We start from the raw sequence: 9,900 nt of genomic DNA on the forward strand, positions 1-9,900 counted from the left end.
ATTTCTGGATCAAAATACTGTCATGCTATCTACAGTCTATCTGTTCTAGACATCTACCTATTGTAGTCAGCTACTTTAAACCAACATATTTTAGAAAGTGCTTCATTAGATCACTTACACTCAAACAGTGCTATCTGACCAGATGAATCCCACTTCACCTATCTTACACACTGGAGTAAAAAGTTACTGAATGAGGCAAATATGGGATCATTTACCATGAAACGGGTTTGGTTGCTTGGCTGGTTAATTTTGTTTTCCAGTGCCCAATGGCTGAGAAGGATTATTCTCTGAAGACTGAAGTCCTAACAGATAAATCTTCATTCATCCTATTTTGATAAGTTTGTGATAGTTGTATTTTAAAAGCTGTGTTATAATTAGTTCTAGTGAAGAATTTTTCAGAAAAACTGCTTTACATTGGAAACATATTTTGCTCTAACCAAGATGTTCTTTTTTTATCACTAAACTTCCTGGTGACAATAAAATGTTCATCAAGGGTTCACTGGGTCCAAGATTCCAGGTCAAAATAAAAGAGAAATCTCAAAGAAACCAACATCCCCAGTGACCATCTTTAAATTAAAACAAAAACAACAAAGACTATCCTGTTTAGGAATTATACAGTCCACCTGGATACTATTTAGGTACTATGTGGGAGCCAGTTTCTTTTGTGAGAAAGTGCTAAATGTCGGGCTTCATGAGCCAATAGTGACTTTATTTTTTTTATTTTTATTTTTTTGTAAACAGAAGCAAAATAATACTAATAGTATTACAGTAAATAATATTGAAAAAGTAAAATAGTAACAAAAGTACAGAGAAGAAGCCTAGCTTTAGTGCCTGGCTCTTACACAAAACAGTGATATAATTTAACAAACATCATTGAAATTTTGAGGGGTACTTGCCATTAATTGTTTATAAAGAATCCATGAAAAGAAAACCGTTTATCAAAAGCATTCAAAAATGAATTTAGTTAATTGAGAAGTTCAACTAGGATCACAGACTGCTCATTAACAATTTTTAAACATTAAAAAAGGTGGAATCCATTCTATGAGGGACTTGATGTTAGTCGCTATTATCTCCCTTTTTCCACTAGAAAGCATTCATTCTAGAACAATTCTGGTCAAGCAGTTCATTATAACACCCACAGCTGCAAACAATCAAAAATCAATTTTGGCCTCAACCCAAAAGCCCAACCCAATGTCATTAAAAATGCTACCAATTCATTTTATTTTACTCAGATTCTCAGCATTTCACAGAATGCAGATGATCCGTGAAAGTGCTATTACAAAACAAAATAAAATGGAAAAATCTGTTTTCTAGACATATTCACATTAAGGTTCCAGGCAAATGATTAGTTATTTTCTAGTTCATAAAAGATCATTCAACTTTTCTGGGGTCTCTCAACTGGTATACAACAGAAGTTTACTTCAGATCGCAATAAGAAATGTCTCCCGTATGTTATTTTATTTATTTATTTATTTTTTAATAAAAGCCACACAACACTGTAGGAGGAACAGTGCAATACAAAGTGCTTACAACAATGAGTCCAAAGAAGTTTGAGTCCAACAGAATGTTTATATGTCTGTTAAATTTCTTAAGCATATATTTTATTTTAGATTTACAGAGGTCTTATAGTTTGTTCTATTAGGACCCTTGAAAGCTACTTAGGACTAGATTTTGATTCACTGGAGAGACCTGAGGGAACTTTATCTCCGTCAGCCACCACCTCAAACTCTCTCAACGCAGTGCAAAGAAGTCCTGGGTTTCGGACCTGCACAGACATTCCTTGAAATCCTCCCTCCAAAACCTCAGATGCCACAAGAAATAACAGTGCTGTGCAGACGTGTGTAATGTGCCCTTCATCCTGCCCACATTTCCTGCTGGGCTTATGGGAATTGGTACATGGGAGAAGCTCCTCTGTGACTCCCATGCTAAAGCTCATAGCTTCACTTCAATTCAAAGTTGAGCAACAATTATTAAATATCCTACAAGCCCAGTCTTTGTTTCAGCACCATCTTTTCCCCCAACATCTCCGTTGTTCCACAGTTGTGCCAGTACAGGACTCATTTTTAGTGCATAAGAGTTTTTAATCCAAAACCTGACCCTGCAAGATTTACATTCTGCTTCTGCACATCTCAGGTTGGATATAAGGGAAAATTCTTTCTCTGAACAAGTGGTCAGGTGCTGGAACAAGCTGCCCAGGCAGGTGGTTGAGTCACCTTCCCTGGAGGTGTTCAAGAAACATTTATGTGTTGTTCTGAGGGAAATGGTTTAGTGGGAAAATATTGGTGGTGGGTGGATGGATGGACTGAATGATCCTGGAGGTCTTTTCCAACCTTGATGATTCTATGAGTGTGTTGTTTCTAATTTGATCATTCTGTCCAAGAGTTTATACTGATTATACTATGAACATATACTGATGTTGCAGTGCCTCTACAGAGGAGAGCTGTTAACAGCTACTACATCTCAGGTGTTAGAAAGAACTGAAGAAGCTGTTTCACATCAACTAACAATGAGTCTTTGCTGCCCATTTGACCTGCCTAGGTACAACACATTGATACAACTTCCCAGGAGATTGTGTCTATCATTCAAGCACAGTGCCTGTGATTTAAGGCAAAAATTCTGATTTATCAGCTGTATTACAGTGAGAGAAAAGATATGTATATCTTAGTGTAGTAATTCTTCTTATTTTTATTTTTTCATCTTTCTAGCAAGAAAACCAACTATTTCTCCCTCCCCCGCCCCCCCCCCACACACACGATTTTTGCACAATTTAATTTCACAATTGTGTTCTCAAAAGTCAAGTGTTGTTTGAATAGCTAGAACAGTTAATCAGACCTGCCAAGCTGAGAAAAAGTAAGGCAATTGGATTCAACTACACACAATTCTCTTTCAAGAGGTAATACATATACTGAATAAAAAATGAATCATCAACAAAGTCTGCTGAGGCCAGTCACATAGAACTTACTGGAGACAACAGATACTTTGAGGAATAAGACAAATGGAACAGAAGGGTTCTTCATGGCTGACTCTTGCTTGCTATACAGTATAACAAGATATATCCTACCAATATCTTCCCTTGTATGTGACTTGAAAAGATGCCTGATCATATAGCAAATGTGACCGGAGATCTCTGAATGGTTTCTGAAAATTCCTCCTCATCTTCTGCTTCTACTGATGGTTCAGGGTGACTTGCTACAATCCATATGCACTAAATCTGTGTGTTAAAACAAAACACAACATTTTTTCATCTGTCACGAGCTTTTTGCTTCCTTAATTTTTTTTTTTTTCAAATTGTTCAGTGCTGGTGAAAATCAGTTCATTTATTATAGATCTTAAGTATTAACACGTGATACTAGTAAGAAATCTTAGCATTCCATTATTAAAAACTTGAGCCTGAATTTCTCTCAGACCCTCTGTCTAAAGAATATCTGAAGCCTGACAGTCCTTTCCAGAATACAAAACACAAAGGGAACAACCAAAGTAATTGACTGTACCTAGCAAAAAAAAAAAAAAAGAAAGAAAAAAAGCAGACTACAGTTCCCAGTTAATGCTGGTGTAGATTTTTCCATCAGAAACAAAGATAGCTCATTCTGTGAGTGCTCAAGTTTTAAACTAAACAGAGCACCCTTGGTCATGTTTGCCAATAGTGACATACAAACATGACGACTAGAATTCAGAAGTGAAATTGCAAACCGCTACGTGAGATCTTCTAAAAGCAAACTGCATGGTAGTATCGTACCTCCTAGAAATCCATGAAGAGCAGCAGTTCACCACTACAAGGAAATGAAGCCACCAAGGTCAGGTCTGCAGGAGCCTGGTACCTACAGTAGTTAGGGGACTCTGCATCTGCTTTCACAGCTGCCCTTCTCCAGGTTTTCCTGGAAGATGGACTGTTCTGTGCTGGTTAGTATTTGCTCACTATTATCTGTCTCAGTGCATCTTGTTTACTTTTGCTAACTACAGAGAAACGCACAGTAGACAAGACAAACCAGAGATCTTCCAAGCAGTTATAGCAGAACACATACAGATCTTCACACCCAAGTACAAGCCACCCGTCTATGCTGAGCTTCCTAATTATCTATTGATGTGGCAATCCTTTAATTCCTTAACCTTTCACTAGCTGTTCCACTCACTTCTTCATATTGGTTTCTTTGAATTCCCCTTTGCATCATATAAAAAGAAATTATATTTCCTCAAATGAATTGTGGCTTTTGAAACATATCTTCTAATATATATGCTGATGAGCAGATTCTTTTAAGGGAAAAGTCAATTACTCACATCTTAGATTCGCCCTATGGATGAAAAATGGATTGGACATTAGAAGAAATTTCTTCTCAGAAGTGATACATTGGCACAGGCTGCCCATGTTGGTGGTGGAGTCACTATCCCTGGATATTCAAGAACCATGGAGATGTGGCTCTGAGGGACATGGTCAGTGAACATGGTGGAGGTGGGTTGATGGTTGGGCTAGATGACCTTAGTGGTCTTTTCCAGCCTTAATGATTCAATAATTCTATGATAGGTTGAAGTGTACTGCTAAGATGAGTATACAGAAAAAGTATAAAGAAAAAAGTAAATTTAGTCATTAAAAGGAAAACATTGTAACAGCCATTGCTCATCTGAAATGCATTCTTTACTTTTTTGGGAGTCATGTTATTCCAAGTTTTGAATATGCCATCATATCCAAAGCTATTATTGTTTATGAGATGGCATTTTGCAATGTTGTTATCACACAAGATGAAACAAGAGGAATGTGTGGGCCAGTCTGGAAGATAAAGAAAACACCAAATGACATAAATATATATATACACACACACAAATTCACACTATATATAGACAGCATAAATTAAAAAAACAAAACAAAACAAAACAAAGGAAAAAAACTAACAAAACGACAACTGCTGTAGAAAAGAAAGTGGAAGTTACTGCTGAAATATTGTCGTACTGCAAAGACCTCTTCACACCTATTTTCTCTGTCTGTCAATTAGCATACGCAATATATATTGTCCTTCCTGCTTGGGGTACATGAAGGCTATATTTTCTTTTTCACTGCTTATTTTTTTCTTTTATAACGATGCTCAGAATTTTCCACAAAGCAAAGTATAGAGCTATGGATTTTGAATTAGGTGAGATGTAGAAAAACAAAAAATGCATGAGAAGCAAAATGGTACACTTGGGTTAACAGTCTAGGCCCACCCTGTATCTTTCTATTAAACAGCACAATAAAACTTCAAAAAATAGAAAGGATCAGAAACTAAAGGCATGAAAATTAATAAGTTCAAGAAAAAAAGTAAATTTTCAGGAAAATATTCTTCCCCAAAGCCTTCTCTAAAAAGAAAGAAAGAAAGAAAGAAAGAAAGAAAGAAAGAAAGAAAGAAAGAAAGAAAGAAAGAAAGAAAGAAAGAAAGAAAGAAAGAAAGAAAGAAAGAAAGAAAGAAAGAAAGAAAGAAAGAAAGAAAGAAAGAAAGAAAGAAAGAAAGAAAGAAAGAAAGAAAGAAAGAAAGAAAGAAAGAAAGAAAGAAAGAAAGAAAGAAAGAAAGAAAGAAAGAAAGAAAGAAAGAAAGAAAGAAAGAAAAAGAAAGAAAGAAAGAAAGAAAGAAAGATACCAACAGTAACAACGTCTGCTCTGTTACTTGAGTGGCTTTGAGGCCCTAGCTGAATTGTAGCCATCCAGACCTCCAACAAGGACCTGCTTTCCTCATTAACTTTTTAAAAGAATGAGTTCCTCATACATAAACCATAAAAGAAAGGATGCAACAGAAAAAAATGAAGCAAGCAAATACAAACACAGACTGAAAGAGTAGTCCAAAAATAAGAAGTCTTTGAGTATCCAAAGACTTCTGAAATGGACTGTGTTAGAAGCCCAGTCAAAATATGTGCTATAATACAAAAAGAAAACGAAACAAAGTTTCTTCACCAAAGGAAAAGTGACAGGAGGTTAAAGAAAAAGCTCTTTTTTGGACAGGAAGCAATTTAAAGACTGGAAAGCAGAAAGTGTTACTCAACTGGCTTTTTGCAGAGTGAAGAAAAAGGTAGTAACGCGTTTTTAAAGGTTCTGCTCTGTGACTGAAAAACAATAGGCACCAAAAGAAAGAGTTCTGAAAATAAATGAGCTTTTGCAACTGTGTAAAACTTTGTCCTACTCACTTCCTGAGTCCTGTACAAAGTTATTATCACTACACTTACAGAACATTGAAGAGACTGGAAGATATAGAAAACTGTAATAAGTATGGAGCTGTCTTATCTGGACAGATTAGAAATATCTCTGCTATTCAGTTTGGAGAGAAGATTGTGAAGATAGATCTGAAATTTGAAAATCATGGAGTCAGTAGATTATCTGGATGCAGAACTGTTGGTTCAGCAAATCTCACAGCTTTAGGGATAGGAGCTCTGAATAAAATTGTTAGGAGGTCATTCTAAGATGGTTGAAATGCTCCACAAGGAGCCAGTAGGAAAGTTTCTTCCACAGGAAGTTTTGGAAGATGGTAGGGTTAGCAGATTCAAAAAGAACATAGATAGAGGTAAGAAATGTATAAGCAGACATTAGGATGTTATTCACTGCAGGCATGCAGACTTGAGGCATACAGAGGAGCAGAAGGCATCCTGTGGCAACTGGGCCAGTGCTTTCTCCTTTAATGGCCTTGCTTTCTGCCACTGTCAGAGTCAGAAGTCCAGTCTACTTGGACAAGCAGTGTAACCCAACTGAGCATCTCAAATTTTATTAAGAGATTAATTAATGTGACACAAGCCCTGCCATGTGGGCATCTCTATAGCAATGCTTTATTTATTCTTCTCTTCTTTTCTCCTGGCATAATCCATCAGTCTGGTCTGCAGGTTTGGCACTGCCAAGATGTCAAAGCAGTGGCCTTCACCTAGATATATGCTGCATCAGAGTGGACTGTTCCTCATTATTTCCCAGTTTTTAGTCCCCATCTGCTATTCTGAATAAACAGGAAATTTCTGGGAAAAAAGAAAGTACATACATATATATGTCAGAGAAGAGTATGAAGAGACCAAGAGACCTAGGTCTCATTGCTGGTTTGTTTTTGTTTTGTTTTGTTTTTCCTATAGACTGCTTGTGGAACTGGTACAGTAAGAAAATTTTCCAATTTTTAGAAAAAGTTTGTCTTGATTCTTGGCATAATTGTAATGCAAATGAAAATAACTGTGTATCTTCAGGAAAATGCAGAATTCTTGCCAGTTAAATTTTTTTCCATTCTCTGCAATTCCTATTGACACTCACCTTCAGTTTTCACAGAGTCCAGAGATCGCTACAATTTTTACTTTATAAATGTGTAGGCAACTCAGGATAGAAAAATATCAGATTTTTCTCAGCTAAGGAAGGACAAAGAAGGCCTCAGCATTAGTCCCAGACAGAAGGGACCTAGGTATGGACACAATTATACCTTTATCAGAATGAAAATTAAAAAGTTCTGGTTTGAAAAAATGAGAATTATGGATAGAAGAATTTATTCACTTTGCTATATTGTTTTGAAAAATGCTTGCATGAATGTCTGAAGTGTAGGCAGGGCACATTGTCATGGGTTAGCCAATTTCAACAACAGTACCAATTTAAAAGAGATTCTGTATTTTTCTTGGTTTGCCTGAGAAGATTGTCCTTATCATGCAGTTTGCATAATTCTTAATAACTTCTATCTCCCTCCTGATTTACATACCTAGCCAGTAGGAGCAAGATGCAACGTGACAACTCAGATACTCCAATTTAGCAAGATTCATTTTGCTAAATCATCCCCATGCATCTGAACCACTGTCTTTCTGTGTCTAGCGACATCTGGCAAACAAGCACTGATGTATTATAATGTTTGTCATGCCAGATGGCAATATGTCTTCAATGTCACCTGCAGGATGAAATAAAACCTTTGTTATGACTATTTCTTACCCACCCACCCACTTTCCCCCTTCCCTCCCTTCCTAGTAATCACAGCAGAACTCAAATCTGTGCCTGCAGAGCATGTGTAGTTATATATTAAAATAATGTGGGAAACTGCAACAGGTTACTGCACAAACCTAAGTGCTAGAAATTAAAAAGCTTTTGATTACTATAAATTTTATGATGATTCAATAATATACCATTTTCAGTAGAAACATCTCTATTTCTGCACAGTTGAAAACGACTAGCAAATTATCATTCTGGACAATGTTGATTGTGTACTGCAAAGGACAGAAATATCCAAGGTCACGTGTACTGGAATGCGTGTACATGAAGTCAAAAGGAAGCATTTTCAGCTGCCTTCTATGGAATATTAAGTACTTTATTCTTCCACTTGGGATTCCCCATATGTTTCCTCCTTGAACAAGGGCAGTTTGAAGTCATTTTAATCTTCTGTTAATGGGGTTTACCTATCAGTCTGTTTTCTGGGAGCATTCCTTGTGATGGATGTAACCTGGGGCCGCAGACAGAGAAGGGTAGAAAAAAAAAAAGGTTCTTTTGGATTGTTCTTCAGAGAGGTTTTTCTGCTCATTTCCTTTCATTGCCAAGTGAATATTCTATTATATCTTATTGACAAAATCTTGGTTATCTTCAAGCACAGTGTGATTTATTGCATACATTTTAGACCTGTTGGGATTAATGCTTTCATGGATCAACCATATGTTTTAAACCTAAAAGGTATTTATTTTCAAAAGCCAGTATCAGAAACTATCACATCCTGTAATTCTCACAGCTTTTCATATTTTAAGTGTTCACTGTCCAGAAAAATTAATACTTTGTGCTACCCTGGAACAACTCTGTTAGCAAGAAAATTAAGATATCTGCTTCTTATCTAAGAACTCTGCATCTGCACACACGCACACAAAATGAAACAGATGAAGAAGAGGAAAATCAGCAAAGCTGTTATATTTGAATACATTTCCCAAAGCCTGAAATAGAAGCACAAAACTGGTGAAGCACTCATGCTTCCTTGGCATTTTTGAGACCCGTAGTCATCTGTCTACATGACACAAGACCAAAGAATTACTTGGTTGTGTTTTGGTTCCCTAATTATTGTTTAATTTCACTTACATTCTCACAAAATGAGTGCTAAAATGAAAATTAAGGAGTAATTAGAGAGGGCAAATGCACAGTTGGGCAGTTCTGGATAGCTAGTGCAGCTACTTACTGTAATGGCAAATTAAGCATGACAGCCAAGCAAATGAGCCCTTCTTCTCATCATCTGGAGAAGGCCTTATGGTTTCTACCTGTGTATTTGGAAATCAGTGCAAGTACTGCCTTTGACTTTATCAACATGTTTTGCAAAAGGAAAACTGAAGTGGCTGTGAAGAGATTCATTCCCTACTTAGTTCAGTGCTTGAACCATACTATCAAAATCCAAAATCAAGGTTTTAAACAAAATAGGGTCAAATTTCACAGGAGTTTTGCACCTAACTTTAAAAATAAAAGGAGGTCCTATGAAATCTCAAATTGCAATTCCACATGTAAGGTGTCTATCTGTACATGTGAGTTGTCCAGTTTTGAACATCTGACCTTGACTTTCTGACTTACTTCCTAAATTAAAGGTTACATCAAATCTAGTTACTGATGATGAAAGTATTCCACAGCTCAGAAAAATGATCAATCTTTCCTTATTATGAATCTGTTTATTATGAATAGATACCTTTTTATTATATCATGACAAATATGCTTCAATAAAATACATTATAATTTAATCTAAAGACACTATGAGTTACAATGCAAGACTTATCCTATTTTAATTGTTGTGTCCATTTGCACATATTTTATTGAAGCAGTTCCCAGAAGACAAAGTAAAGGATATTAATTTTCTTATAGAAATACAGAGTATAAACTTGGTTCCCACTTCAAATTTTGAAAGCTGTAGATGGCCTTAATAATATTAGCATTCCAAAGTACAGATAAAAAGAAGATATTTTGTCCCAAATACTTCT

Source organism: Cyrtonyx montezumae, unplaced genomic scaffold (assembly GCF_038088225.1).
Source record: "Cyrtonyx montezumae isolate F1298 unplaced genomic scaffold, pur_monq_1.0 scaffold_12, whole genome shotgun sequence".
Lineage (NCBI taxonomy): Eukaryota > Metazoa > Chordata > Aves > Galliformes > Odontophoridae > Cyrtonyx > Cyrtonyx montezumae.